The following is a 16,180-nucleotide window of genomic DNA, read 5'->3' on the forward strand; positions in this document are numbered from 1 at the left end:
TAGATTTATTGGACCTTACAAGATTGTGGAGATTATTAATCCGGTCTCTTTTCGTTTGGCTCTTCCTGTCACATTTAAAATCCATAATGTGTTCCATAAATCTTTGTTGAAGAGGTTTGTTGAACCTGTTGTTCCGGGGGTGGCACCTCCAGACCCTGTATTGGTTGAAGGTAACATGGAATATGAGGTAGAGAAAGTACTGGATTCCCGTCTGGCTAGACGGAGACTCCAGTATTTGGTTAAGTGGAAGGGTTATGGTCAGGAGGATAATTCCTGGGTCTCTGCCTCTGATATTCATGCCAAAAGATTGGTGCGTGCCTTTCATCGGGCTCACCCTGATCGCCCTGGTGGCGTAGTTGAGGGTTCGGTGACCTTTCCTCAAGGGGGAGGAACTGTTGTGAGTTCATTTTCCCCTTCATTACTGAGGTCCGAGGAACTCCCTCATCTGGTAAAGAAAGGTAGTGAGCCTGATTATCAAACACCTGAGTCTGATGATGATGACTGGCTGAGTGGAGTTACTGACTGGATATAAGGCTGCCGACGCCCTTCTGCCCTGCGGGTGATTTCTCTGTGGGATCCTTGGAGACCAGTCTGAATTCCTGCTCCTCTAAAGCTAAGTTTGCTGCTCGGCCTTTTGTATTGGTGCTTTGACTTTGTTTTGCTTTGTTTTTCTTGATTTCTGCCATTCCCTGCTGGGGTGTGCTGAATTCCTTTAGCTCTGTCTTCTGAAAATACCTGAGTGCTGATTTAGTTTTTGAAGCCTAGCTGCTTCAGGGCCTTTTTTATATCAGCTTGTTGGCTTATGTCTTTGATAGGGTTTTGGCAGATTGCAGACAGCAGCCTTCCTGTCCTTTCCTATCTAGGTAGTTTTGGGCCCCGTCTTTGCTCAGTCTATCTTTCTGTCTGTGTTAGTGTTTTCATCTTGCTTCACCGTCATTATATGTTGGGGGCTGCCTATTGCTTTTGGGTCTACTCTGGGGCAGTTTAGATTTCCCCTTTCTTTCTTTAGACCTATTTAATTCTCCGGCTGTGTTCGAGGGGTCTAGGGCATCGTAGGAACCCCCCACGGCTACTGCTAGTTGTGTTGATAGGTTCAGGGGTCTGCAATCTGATAGTTGCCAACTTCTCTGGTTTTCTGGACTTAGCTTGTATTTCTGTTTTTGCCTCCTACGGTGACTCATTCATAACACCAGTCTGTTCTTTACCTCCCTCTGGAAATCGGTCTCCTCCACATTCACATTGGGGGGGGCGCTGTACTGTCGTGTTCCATGATGGCTGCTATCAAATCCGCTTTTGTTTTGTTGCTGGCGATCAACCCTCGGGCTTCCACCAGATCTTTTAATGTAGTCCTCTTTAACTTCTGGTAGTTATTTTCCATTCATTTCTTTCCTCCTGTAGAAGGGGTATCAAATCCTGCTGTCTGCCACCAGTGTAACGGGGTCTACCCAAGCTGGGTACCTCTTTCAGTACCACTCCGTGTTTTTGGAGGTCCGCTCTGCGTTGGCTGGAGTCTGAATGAATGACGCTGGCTTGAATTCCTTGGTTACATGGGCGCATATAAAAGATCACTGCTTCTCCACGTATTTCCAGTCTGACAACACTTTACTCACAGGACACAGAATATATCACACAGATACAGAGGGCAGGCCAATAGAAAAGCGGCAGGCCAGACATGCATTACAAAAGTCGCAGGTGGCCGGAGCCTGCTGATGTTTACTGTGGGAATTACAAAGGTGGGGGGAGGGTGGACAAAAGGAGAATATCGTGTCCCCTCTGCCCAGGGGCGCAGCCTGTGGGCTGATGCATTAGGGACATGCATCTCACATAGAACCTATTACACATACATACTGTATAACTGCACAACATATTCTGGGTGCTGAGTGGTTCCGTAACACGTAACACGTTTGTTTTGATTATTGGGTTACCAGTATGGATTACACAAGAATATGAAAAGCTGTAAATGTGTAATGTAACACAAGCGTACAGCTGTATACAGTGTTGGGGTAATCTTAAATCTCCAAATATATTTCCGGAGTAACAGACAGACGTTCACCAGGCTCATTATGGATTACACCAGAATCTAAATAGCAAAAAAGGTTACTGTATCAGAAGCGCACAGCTGTATACAGTGTTGGCCAAATTTGAAATATCGGTATATATTTCCGGAGTCACCCTCAGACGCTCACTCTGTCTGGGTTTGACCATAATAAAAAATGTTGTAAAAAAGGTATTGCATAACAAGATAGCAAGTATATATATTATATGGTACAATTGAAGTCTCCGTATACACAGTCCCGTAGTCACTCTAAGACGCTCACTCAGTATGGATTTGACCGTAATACTAAATGTCGAACAAAGGTACTGTATAACAAGATACAAGCTGTGTCGAGTATAGGGTAAAAATTGGTATCTCCGATTCACCGTATATATATAAGTCGTAAACCACACACGCTCACTCCCAATGGATGATACCGTAATAACAAATTTTTAACAAAGGTACTGTATCAGCACATACCAGGTGTATCCAATCTAGGGGCAATTGTAAATTTCCATCTATAATTCCGGAGTCAGACACAGACACTCACAGGCTCACTATGTATTACACCAGAATTTAAAAAGTAGAAAAAGGGAAAGGTATTCGAAGCGTACAACAGTATACAGTCTTGTGGTACTTTTAAATCTTCATTTATATTTCAATCTCAGTAAGCCAGTCCAGACTCTCCGCTACTGGAAACTACATGGATACAAGTACAGATGAAAGTTGAGTGTTAGCAGAAATTTGGGAATTACTCATCGTGGGAAAACCTCCCGGTAGATGTTGCAGAGGCGATGCAGACCCTCAATTACTGTGTCTGTGGAGACAGCGAAAACGGTTCTTTGTGAAGAAAGGATTGCCTTATCGCAGTAGCGTGGATCACATCACCGTTACTCATCTCCATCAAATTGTGATCACAGGGAGAGATGTAGACATGGTCCTCATTGCCTATCATGATGTGTCTGGTCATTATGGAGTGCAAAAGACAGAAGCCACAGGCCGTAGGCGATTCTATTGGATTGGCATGAGAGGAGACATTGAAAAATGCTGGTAGGAATGTCACATGTCTGTGACTATCACAACTGTGAAAGATGATCATAAAGCACCACTGCATCCGCTTGTAAGTTGACGTCCATTACAAATGGTAGCCATTGATCATCTGAAGGTAGAGGCCAGAAGGACAGGCCATAGCTACATCTTAACCATCATCGATCAATACACCAAATTTCTAGTGGCCGTCCCTGTGAAGGATTTAACTGCCCAGACTACACAGCGGTGGAGCAGGGAGAGGTAACATAGTTATTAAGGTTAAAGGGAGACTTTAAGTCCATCTAGTTCAACCCATATCCTATCCTAACTTGCCCTAACATGTTGATCCAGAGGAAGGCAAAAAAAACCCATGTGGCAAACAGTAAGCTTCACATTGGGGAAAAAAAATTCCTTCCCGACTCCACATACGGCAATCAGACAAGCTCCCTGGATCAACGCAATATTAAGGAAACTAGTGTATATACCCTGTAATATTATACTTTTCAAGAAAGGCATCCAGTCCCTTATTAAATTTTAGTAGGGAATCACTCATTACAACATCATATGGCAGAGAGTTCCATAGTCTCACTGCTCTTACACTAAAGAATCCACGCCTGTGAGTATGCTTAAACCTTCTTTCCTCCAGACGCAGAGGATGCCCCCTTGTCCCCGTCACAGGTCTAAGAGTAAAAAGATCATTAGAAAGGACTTGGTATTGTCCCCGCATATATTTATACATTGTAATAAGATCACCCCTAAGCCTTAGATTCTCCAAACTAAATAACCCCAAGTGTAATAATCTGTCTTGGTATTGCAGACCCCCTAGTTCCCTAATAACCTTGGTCGCTCTTCTCTGCACCCGCTCCAGTTCAGCTATGTCTTTCTTATACACCGGAGACCAGAACTGTACACAGTATTCTAAGTGTGGTCGCACTAGTGACTTATATAGAGGTAAAATTATGTTCTCCTCATGAGCATCTATGCCTCTTTTAATGCATCCCATTATTTTATTTGCCTTTGCAGCAGCTGCCTGACACTGGCCACTAAATGTGAGTTTGTCATCCACCCATACACCCAGGTCTTTTTCAGTGACTGTTTTGCCCAATATTTTACAATTAAGCACATAATTACACATCTTGTTCGTTCTACCCAAGTGCATGACCTTACATTTATCCCCATTAAAGCTCATTTGCCATTTATCAGCCCAAGCTTCTAGTTTACATAAATCCTCCTGTAATATAAAATTGTCCTCCTCTGTATTGATTACTCTGCAGAGTTTAGTGTCATCTGCAAATATTGAAATTCTACTCTCTATGCCCCCTACAAGGTCATTAATAAATATGTTAAAAAGAAGTATTGCAACTTGCAAGTGCTGTGGCCATGACCAAGCAGGGGGGGCACACTCGTGGTCGACGGCACTGGCACAGGGCCCCTCATAGTACGCTTGTGTGTCTGATGGCGAGTTGGCCCCCCACCATCAGAGACACTGTATTGTGCTATGAGGGGCCCTGTGCCAGTGTCGTCGACCAGCAGTGGGCCCATCCACCTGTTCAGAGCAACAGCACTTGCCCGGGTGTGCCAGGTGTTGACCCCAGCCCTTGGGAGTGGTACTTGAGAAATCATTCCACAACATGGTCATTAAACCCCTGTCTCCAATGCCGCTTCAGCTGTGTGCACCACGAACACCTCTTCCATTGTGCCCACTATGGCTCATAGGAGAACCAGCACCGCTGCTGTGTGCTGGGAAAGCCTCAAACATATGGTTTACCAGAGTTGCTTGTTTGTTAGCCCATATTATCTCTAGGTTCTCCTGTGGCATGATGTTGTGTAATTTGCCTTTGTATCGTGGATCGAGGATGCTGGCCAGCCAGTAGTCGTCATCCTTCATCATTTTGGCAATTTGGGGGTCCCTTTTTAGGATCCGCAAGGCATAATCGCACATGTGGGCCAATGTTCCAGGTGTCAATAATGCACTGCCACTGCTGGGTGGAGGAACACTTTCTGGCAAATCCACACCCATACAGACACGCACAAACACTGTACATGACCTTGAAACACCAACATTTTCTCTTGGCCCCTGAGAAGCATCCTCCTGCCCAAAATAATCATCCCCCTCATCCTCCTCCTCCTCTTCCTCTTCTTCCTCCACCTCATCCAGGATAGTTTCCTGACCAGACAATGGCTGACTGTCAGCAAGGCTTCCCTCCTCCTCCTCCTCCTGCTCCTCCTACTCTGCTGCAGGTGCCAGATCCTTAATGTGCGTCAAACTTTGCATGAGCATAAGTGGGATGCTCATGCTTATGATGGCGTCGTCTGCGCTTACCAGCCGTGTGCATTCCACAAAACACTGAAGGACTTTACAGAGGTCTTTCAGCTTTGACCACTGCACACCTGACAATTCCATGTCTTCACTCAAACTGTCTGCCCGTGTATTCTCCCACAAATGCATTACAGCCTGCCTCTGTTCGCACAGCCTCTCAACCATGTGCAGGGTGGAGTTCCACCTTGTTGCAACGTCTATGATTAGGCGGAGCTTGGGGAGGTGGAGCAATCGCTGCAGCTTCTGCATACGACTGGAGTGTACGGCCGAGCGACGGATGTGCGAGCACAGTCTTCACACCTTATGGAGCAGTGATGTTAACTCCAGATTATTAATAAGGAAGCACTGCACCACCAGGTTCAAAGTCTGAGCCAGGCAAGGTATGCGTGTGAGTTTTGCACGGGCTATGGCTGCCACAAAATTACGACCGCTATCACTGACTACCTTGCCAGCCTCGAGATGTAGACTGCCCAGCCATGACTCAGTTTGTCACTGCAAGTAGTCGGCCAGTACCTCCGCGGTGTGTCTGTTGTCGCCCAAAGACATCATCTTTAACACAGCCTGCTGACGCTTACCACTAGCTGTTCGATAGTGGGACACCTCGTGTGCAACACTGCCAGCTGCGGATGGAGTGCTCGTGCAACTGGGCACTGTGGACGAGCGTTTGCTTATGGAGGAGGGTCAAAAGCCCACAGCCAACTGTTTCCTATACCGTGGGCTAGGCAGCACTGTTCCACCGCCGCTGTCCCCTGTGGAGCCTGCATCCACCACATTAATCCAGTGCGCAGTGATGGACACATAACGGCCCTGGCCATTCCTACTGGTCCATGCACCTGTTGTGAGGTGCACCTTTCCACTCACTGACTGTTTGAGTGCATGGACAATGCGGTCTTTCACATGCCAGTGGAGGGCAGGGATGGCTTTTCGAGAAAAGAAGTGCCGACTGGGTAGGTCATAGCGTGAGACAGAGTAAGCCATGAGCTCGTGGAAAGCTTTGCACTTTCTTGTCCTACTCAGAGTGTCTGGTAGGGTTAGCTGGACTGGAGAGCTGCATATGGGGGAAGTAGCGGTGGACCGGACGGAGTGAGAGGGGGTTGGTGATGGTATTGGTGGTGATGGCCTAGATTCAGTGTTGTGTTGCAAAACCTCCACATTTAGTGCTGGTGGTGTGCTTAACGGTGGCTGTGGTCTTACAGTGGGGAAGCGATGGAGCGTTGCTGGCTACCTTCAGTCGCAACAGGTGCACATGTGGTACGTGGTACCTGAGGTTTTGTAGTCCGTCCACGCTTGCAAGTGCATGTTGATTAAATGTCTAAGCATGCAACTGGTACTCAAATTTCTGAGTTGTTTACCTCAGCTAAAGGTCCTTCCACACTTCATACAGGTAACCTTTGCCTCATCAGTAGGATTTTGGATAAAGAAGTGCCACACTGCACTCTTCCTACTATGGTATACATTTTCTGGCCTTGCACGCTTTGCTAAGTTGACCGTCTGGCCAAGCTGTCCTGCAACTCTTAGCTTTTGGTCCACATTTTTGGACAGCTACGGGCCAGGCAGATAACCGCTGCTGGGATGTCAATGCCTGCTGCGGATCCTTCTCCTTATCTGAACTATTGCCAGCGCCACCCTCCTCCCCCAATGGATGCCAATCCGGGTCAAGAACTGGGTCATCCATCACCTCCTCTTCAAAGTCATCTGCACCTTCCTCTTTACCTTCCTCTGTGTCACCGTGTAAGGTGGTATAGTATGCGGGAAGGGGCACCTGAGTTTCATCAGGGTCAGTTTCTGGCTCAGTAGACTGCGAGGGCAATGTAGTGCTCTGGGTCAATGTACCAGCAAAATCATCTAGCAGTGGCTGTGCATCAGTGCACTCCATGTCAAATTCATCTTGTACTGGGGAATTCAGGATTTGACTGGATAACCCAGGCATGGTATGTGAAAAGAGTTCCGTAGAGTAATCTGAAGTGTGGGCTGCCACATCCTTAACTTTTGGTGGGGGTGAAGGACACAAGGAAAGTTGTTTTTCCTGACCAGAACCCTGCCCTGCCCTGACGACTCCGTGCTTGCAGGTTTCGAACGTTCAGAAGAGGAGGCAATAGAGCTGGTGGCTGTTTCGGCAATGTACGCCAAAACCTGTTCCTGATGCTCCGGCTTTAAAAGCGGTTTTCCTACTCCAAGAAAAGGGAACCTTACAGGCCTTCTTGGGCCAGATGATGACGCAGGCTCAACACCTCCTGCCTTAGCTGCTATTGTGCTTTTGCCAGAACCAGCTGATGCACCACCACCATCAGTACCAGCTGCGCCCCCCTGCCCACGTCCGCGGACTCTTCCACCATACTTCCTCATGTTTGGGAAAATGTACCAAAAATACCAGCAGAGAGATGGTACTGTATGAGGAGCATCCAGCTGTGTAAGGTGTATTAAAAAAATTAAATCTACGTATATATTTTGCTAGTCACAGATGCTCTCCCAGTATGTATTTGACCATAATCCAACAAGCAGATATACGGAAATGTATCAGAAGTGTACAGCTGTATGCGTTTTTTCTGTAACTAACAATCTCCGTATATATATTTACGGAGTGTCACACACACACGCTGACTCTGTATAGATGTGACTGTAATGCGAACGGCAGATATACAATACTGTTTGAGAATCGGACAGCTCTATACGGTGTCTGTATGGAAAATTGACATTCTCCGTCTATTTGTATACGGAGTGACACATGCTGTCTCTGTCTAGCTTTGTCCGTAATCAAACAGCAGATATACGAAACTGTTTGAAAATTGGACAGCTCTCTAAGGTGTAGGTCTGGAAAAATGGAAAATCTCCTCGGCTTGTTTTTCCAGAGTCACACACAGATAGCTTGTATTTGTCCATAATACCAGCCGGCACACGGTAGTGTGTGAGGAGTGTACACCGCTATACGGTGTCTGTATGGAAAATTGTCAATCTCCATCTATTTGTATACGGAGTGACACACGCTGTCTCTGTCTAGTTTTGACCGTGATCAAACAGCAGATATACAAAACTGTTTGAAAAGTGGACAGCTCTCTAAGGTGTAGGTCTGGAAAGATGGAAAATCTCCTCAACTTGTTTTTCCAGAGTCACACACAGATAGCTTCTATTTGTCCGTGATACAAGGCGGTACACGGTAGTGTGTGAGGAGCGTACACCGCTATACAGTGTCTGTATGGAAATTTGTCAATCTCCGTCTATTTGTATACGGACTGACACACACTGTCTCTGTCTAGTTTTGACCATTATCAAACAGCAGATATACGAAACTGTTTGAAAAGCAGAAAGCTCTGTATGGTGTAGGTCTGGAAAAATGGAAAATCTCCTCGGCTTGTTTTTCCAGAGTCACACCCAGATAGCTTCTTTTTGTCTGTGATACCAGCCGGTACACAGTAGTGTGCGAGGAGCGTACACCGCTATACGGTGTGTGAAAAAAAGAACGCTTGGTAACTCACCAGAACAAAATAATAAAAGTTGGAGTGCTTTGAAAAAAGCAGTTTGAACAGCAGTGTGCACACAGCAATGCAGCTATCAGGTAGCCTTAAAAGGCAGCCTAATCACCACCAGCGCTGCTGCACACAACAAAAATCCTCCCCTTTCACTGCACACTAACTGTACAGTGAAAAGCGCTATCAGCAGAAGCAATTATTTTTTCTTCTTCCCTGCCTAACGCTCTCCCTATTCAGAATCAGCAGCAGCAGCACCTCTCCCTATTCTATGATCGGCAGAAGTAAGATGGCGGTCGGCGGTCACGGCCATTTATACCCACTGTGACGCCACACAAAGCCAGCCAATCACTTTAGTGCCCTTCTCTAAGATGGTGGTGGCCGCTGCCCATGTCATCGCTTTGCCCACAGTGTACGTCCACCTTCATTGGCTGAGAAAAGGCACTGGAAGCATTATTTGAAACGCGACTTTGGCGCTCAGCTACCTCATGGCTGACCTCACGCTGTGGTCGGGTTTCGATCGGCGAAACCCGACTTTAGCTAAAGTCGGCGTTTTTTTAATTTGACCCACCCATTTGGCTCAACTCTAGCCCAAATGCATTCCAATTAAAAATCGGATTGCAATCGTCCGATTTCATCGACAGTAGGAATGAGCCCTAAGCCTGAATATATCATTTGGCTAACACCATATTGAGAGCTACATGGTACTCATAAGCAACAGGAAAACTTCAATATGGCTGCTGTATTAAGAAATAATACTTTTTGTGCCATTACACATCATTTTAAACTTTATTTTAAATTTCTTTAGAAAGCACTCAGCCTCTTTAAATGGTTAGAGGTTATTTTACTTCAGATGGCAGAAATTGCCACCATACTATACATACAAAAATATAGTAAATGTTTTTTACTCATATTTAAAGATAGTGCATATAATATTTTGACTGGGCTGCACATATCTGAATTATTGCTTATACCAAGCAAGAATTAACTGTGTTATTACCAAAAAGAAAAACAAAACATAGTTTTAATATGTAAAACGGAAACATTGCAGATAAACATAGCATCAGCCAATGCTGACTTGTTTAGTTCTTTGGACAGCAAAAAAAAAAGCTATTTAATTTATTGCTAACTCATCAAGTTCTATACATCAAAATGATCCTAGAAGAGAATAAATGTAAAAAACAGTCGTTTGATTATAAGCAAGTTAGCATTAATATATCAATGCGTTTTATAATGAATGCCAGCACATTTTGCATGTCTGCATATTTCCCCTTTTATTAGCATAAAAACTCTTAGCACTAAACCTCTTCTGCAAATGATCTGTGTCCACGAGAAATATATTAACAATTTTATTGAAAAACTGTGTAGTTCAATAAACCTCAGTATAAACCTGAAGTCCAGCTAATAGGAACTATTTATCACTGTAAACAGACAGATTTTTACACACTCACAATTTCCACATTTTTCTATATGCGTTTTGTCAGGGAGGAAATATACCAATTACATTCATTCATCTTCTAGTGTTTCTCATTTCTTCCATTCACAAATAAGGATTTATGCTATCTGGAAATTTCACATAATTCAACACTTATTATCTTAGCCTAATGTATTGTAAGCTGTATTGCTAGAAAATATTTCACGTACTTGTGTTATTCTAGACTTGATTACTTGATTAATAATTCACATTATGAAGCAATGAAACTATTGAACTTTGCCTGTTAAGATGGCCATAAACAAAAAGATCTTTTTCTGATTATTTAATGAGTAAAGTTGATTTCACATATAGGGAACCCATTTACAGGTGATAAATATGCGGATATTGTTCAGTGCTGACCATTTACACACCAGGATCACTTAGGTGGGTATACTAGCTTATTTCACAAAGAAGGCTTTTTTTCAGTACATCCCCTTTCTATTCTTTACTTTATACCTTTGTTTTTTCTTCCTTTTCCTGTAAAAATTTCATGGTCAACTTTACCTGTTTTATTCATGTACCGTATTTTTTGGACTTTAAGACGCACCGGACCATAAGACACACCCCACATTTTCAGAAGACAAATAGGGGAAAAAATTAATGTGTCAAATGGGGGTCCGTCTTATAGTCCAAATTCAGCTTACCCGGGGGGGATCAGCAGCGCTGGTGGAGCGGGGTCACAGGGGGTGTATGGTGGTCCAGCAATATGTCTCCCATCCCTGGCTGGTGTGGCAGGTGCAATGGTCTCCGGGAAATCCCTTCCCAGGCTGGTGTGGCAGGTTCAGAGATGGTGCTCGGGGCTCTTCCAGCATCTTGTGAAAGCCCGGCGACCCCGCATATCCATTGTTGCGATGTGGTGACCTCTGAGAAATCCCATCCTAGGCAGGTGCGGCAGGTTTGGCGGTAGTGTTCTGTGGTGCGGGGGGCTCCGCCGACATCTTGTGAAAGCCCAGAGGCCCCGCATATCCATTACTGTGATGCGGTGGCCTCCAGGAAAATGGCAGCCAGGGTCGGCGCATGCTCAGATTGAAATCTGGGCAAAGAGATCTTGTCCCAAGATCTTGGGACACGAGATTTTGGGACGAGATCTTGTTGCCAAGATCTCAATCTGAGCATGCGCCAGCCCGGGCAGCCATTTTCCCAGGAGCCACCGCATCACAACAGATTGAGATCTCAGCAACGAGATCTTGTCCCGAGATCTTGGGACAAGATCTTGTTGCCAAGATCTCAATCTGAGCATTTCCCGGAGGCCACTGCATTGCAGCAATGGATGTGCGGAGTCTCCAGGCTTTCACAAAAAGCTGGTGGAGCCCCCACACCTCAGAGCACCACGCCCGAATCTGCTGCACCAGCCGCACCAGCCTGGGCCACACACTATTAAGCATAATTTTCTTGTCTTGAGGCATTTTCACTGAAGTTGGAATAACCTGTAATTTGATATTCCACTTTGATTTTGAGTATCATTCCAAATCCAGACCTTCATGGGATATTAATTTGCATTTACATTGATCATTTGTATGATTTTTTGTTCTCAACGCTTTCCACTATGTAATGAATTTGCAACTAAAATATTTCATTCAGTGATATCTAGGATGTGGTATTTTAGTGTTCCCTTTATTTTTTTGAGTAGTGCATATTTAGATGTCAGTGACACACACATATATTGGTATTTGTGGCGCCACTGAGGCTTCAGTCGCCACAGAGGTACTGCACCTTCTCCTAAGGTGTGGTACCCCACCATCCAGGTAGGGTGGGAATTCCCTTTCAAATTCCAACACCTGCACCCCACACATAGGATAGTTCAGCAGGGACCCATCCATGCTTTATGCTGGAACGGTCATAGGATGCCTTTTGTGGTCCCTGGCTTCGTAACACAAGAGGTGCTAGGGAGGCGGGTGGAGTTAGATATAAAAGAGAGGGAAGGTGTAGGATTTCAGGTCAGTCTGGGGTGAGTCCCAGAGAAAGGAAGTCACTGAGACAGGAGTGAGGATCCCTGGAAGAGGGATGGAGGAAGGAGTGCTGCAGCTGCCTCAGTGACCTGAGTCAGCTGGAATGGGAAAGGAATAGAAGGAAGGAGACGTAGACTGGAGACTACAGATTCCATAAGAGAGATAGAACAGATCGGAACGAAGGAGAATAGAAGGACGGTGGGAAGCAGGTTGAGAAAGAGAGAGAACCCTTCCAGTCCAGAGCTCAAAGGCCGGGGCCCGGTCCCCGAGGTTGATTGGATCTTTATGTCCGGCAACAGACACCAGAGGAGTAGTGAGCCACTAACGCCTTACTCCCATCATAGACTTGGGACACAACAGCAACTGGATAGTGAGCCAGGATGCAGAGAGGAGTCCCCGAAGCAGGCTACAGCTGTCTGTCATACAAGTAGAGACTAGGAACACCTAGAGAGAGGCATTCCAGGGTAAATAAGTACTGGAGTGCTTCGCACCTAAAGGCGCATTAGAGGAGTCATTCAGTAAAGTACATATTGGCAGAGTGTGGAGGGGAGAATCCTATCCTGCCTGGAGGTTGGCTGGGCCCCTGACCTGAAGAACACAGTGCGGAGGCAGGCATTTGTGTGAACTGCAAAAAGTGAGTAAAGCTTTGGAACCGCATACTCTGGTGTCCTCCAGTTATTCCAGCACCGCTACACCTGGGTACCAGCATCTATACCATTCTGCGCCTCTCCTCATCCATTGCACCTACACTGCCCTGGGACTACAGCTCCACCTGTGGGGAGCTACACCATCTTGGCTGCACCACACCATCTGTCCCAGTGGACCTGCATGCAGCGTTGGCTCAACATCTTACTTGCCAAACACCATGGGTGGCGTCACGAACTATCCAAATAAACTATTACACCATTAACATCACCGCCATTGATATTGGGCGCCCAGGGTCACGGACCGGGTCACCACTGCTGTGACACACATTCCCCTGACACCGGCCCGGTACCGAGTACCCCACTGCCCTGGGTGTGAAGGCGAGCCATATTTATATTGCATAGAGAGATAGAAGAAAAGCCATTAAATCATCTGCCAGGTTCTGTAAAATCACTGCAGGAGTCGACAGGATAGAAGAGATGGATTACATACAGTAAATACAAATAAAACATGTAGATATATAGATGTCAGTGACAAATATAATTAGTACCAGTGTGTGTGCAAATTACTGGACATGTATTCAATTAATAAAAGATTATTTTTCTGAAAAAAAGCGTAATTTTCATAATAAGCAGAGGGTAAACCGATGGCTGGGGCCAATGTTTATAGCCTGGGAAGGGGGTAATACCCATGGAGCTTCCCAGGCTAATAATATCAGCTCACAGCTGTATACTTAGCCTTTACTGGCTATTAAAATGGGGGACCCCCCAAAAAAATTACATAGGGTCCCTCTATAATTAATAGCCAGCAAAAGCTATGCAGGTCGCTGCGGGCTAATATTAATTTTTCTCTCGGTGATCTGCTGTGAATACACTGAGCATGAACTGCAGTGCTCTCATCATTGGCATTTTCTCATGGTTCAGAGGTCACCCCAGTTCAGGCTGTGAGGGAGCGCAGACTCAGTGACGTCACTGCTATTTTACTTTTATTACAGGAGATCGAGGGCATCGGGGAAATAGACGAGGTATGGTTTTATTAAGAATACTAAAGGAGTCTTCTGTGTATCTTCTGCCTTCTTTCATGTATGGATTCCAGCATATGGCTTTACGTTTCATCCACTCCCAGAAACAAGACTGTATGGGTGCTTAAGTCTATATTTATTGGGATGATATGGACAACAATGGGAGATGATAACAGATGGTATAGTAGAACACAGTAGTAGATGAGATTAGGGGTTGCTGTACAAAGTTGTAGATGATATCAGAGATTGTTGAACACAGATATGGGTGATTCAGATATTGTTGTACACAATCTCTGATATCATCTACAACTTTGTACAACAACCCTTAATCTCAGAACAGTAAAAATAGAATCCACTTGTTACAAGAATGGTTTTGCAGAGAGCTGAGCTGAGCACATGTGAGATACTCAGAAGACTGGCAGGAATGGTTACATGTTATTGACCAGGGCAGGAAGAAGGGGCGGTTCTGAACAGTTAACCATTTGTGAGAACAGAATATTCCAAACACATGAATAAGAAAGAGAAGGGCAACTTATGACACCTACTGGCGATAGCTGGAACAGCACTTAAAAATTTGTTGCTGCACAGAATGGGCAGAACACTCCCAGCTTGGCATCAATGGATGCCACTCTTTGGCTCTTTTGTGGATAATAACAATACGAGTTCAGTAACTGCCCTGAGGAACAGTTTGTTCTCCCCAAGTTTGCCCACTTTGACCTCTACCTTGCGCACTTTCCCATCCTTGCTGGGAAGAGGCTTGTGACTAGGCCGAGTGGCCACTCATTACGATGTGACTGAGAGTCTTTGACAAGTACCACATCGCCTGGTTTGATGTTCGGGCGGTCCTTTTGCCACTTTGTCCTGGTTTATAGAGTGGAGAGATATTGCTTCTTCCATCTGTCCCAGAAGACATTGGACACGCTTTGCACTTGCCTCCATTGGTGTCTGAAGAGGTCTTTATCATTGAATTCTCCGACTGGAGCTCTCGGGACACGGGTTTTCTGCGTGAGTAGCATTGCCGGAGTTTGGACTGTCGGGTCTCCAAAATCACTGGAGAGTGCTGACAGTGGCCTGGCATTCATGATAGCCAATACCTTGGCCAAGAACGTAAATAAACTCTCAAGTGTGAGTCTGGTGTTCGTTTGCAAGAAGATAGAGTCTAGTATCTTGCGTGCTATGCCTATCATTCTCTCCCAGGGACCTCCCATGTGCGAAGAGTATGGTGGATTGAAAGTCCAGGTGCATCCTTGCTCGACTAGGTACCTTTCTACATTAGCGATGTATAAAAAAGAGCTAAATCCATAGCGGTGAAGGTTTAAAAATGGGACGTGAATCATAATATTGGTCGGCTATTTATATTTGGTCTGATCGGCTATTTATATTTGATGAATTTTAATTTTTTTTGGCATGTACTCACTTGGTATGAATTAGCACTTAGCACTTACACTTGTATATTATTGATATATATATTTTTTAATTTTTTTAATTTTATTATTTTTTTAATTTTTTTGCTTTCTGCTGATTTTTTCATTTTTATTTATTTTTTTCATATTTTTTTATATGTCATGCTTGTGCGTTATACAGTGAATAGGAACTTAACAGGAGAAATATTTATTATTATAGTGGGTCCAATAATTATGTATTCTATATCTGTTTTTATACTTTGGTGTCGTTTTGTGGATACAGTGTTATTTAACCTTTTATTAATAAAGGTCTTTTATCAATATTATGATTCACTTCCCATTTTTAAACCTTCACCCCTATGGATTTAGCTCTTTTTTATATATGATTACAGAATGGTCTGCTATTCAATTATTGTAGCAGAAGAATATTTTATTTAAAGGAATATCAATTTCATTTGAATTGTTTATATATATATATATATATATATATATATATAATTTTCCATTTTATATATATAATCTTCTGCTGCTTTGTTCTACATTAGCGATGTCCAAATTGGCAGGCATTTTGAGTTCTCTTGCCGCTCCAGTGAAATTCGTACCTCTGTCAGAGCGAATATGCTTCGCAGGGCCCCTGATTGTGGTGACGCGTCGAAACGCATTTATGAAACTTGAAGTGTCCATAGACTCGATTACTTCAATATGAACAGCTCTGATGGACCGACAAGTGAATAGAACTGCCCAACACTTTGCTTCCGTATTGGATTTCCTAGGGCGTCGAGTAGCCACGGACCAAGGACCGAATACGTCTAGTCCAACATTGGTGAAGGGGGGTTCGGT

This window comes from Dendrobates tinctorius, unplaced genomic scaffold, assembly GCF_039654945.1.
Source record: "Dendrobates tinctorius isolate UK_male_01 unplaced genomic scaffold, ASM3965494v1 ptg000111l, whole genome shotgun sequence".
NCBI classification, from domain to species: Eukaryota; Metazoa; Chordata; class Amphibia; order Anura; family Dendrobatidae; genus Dendrobates; species Dendrobates tinctorius.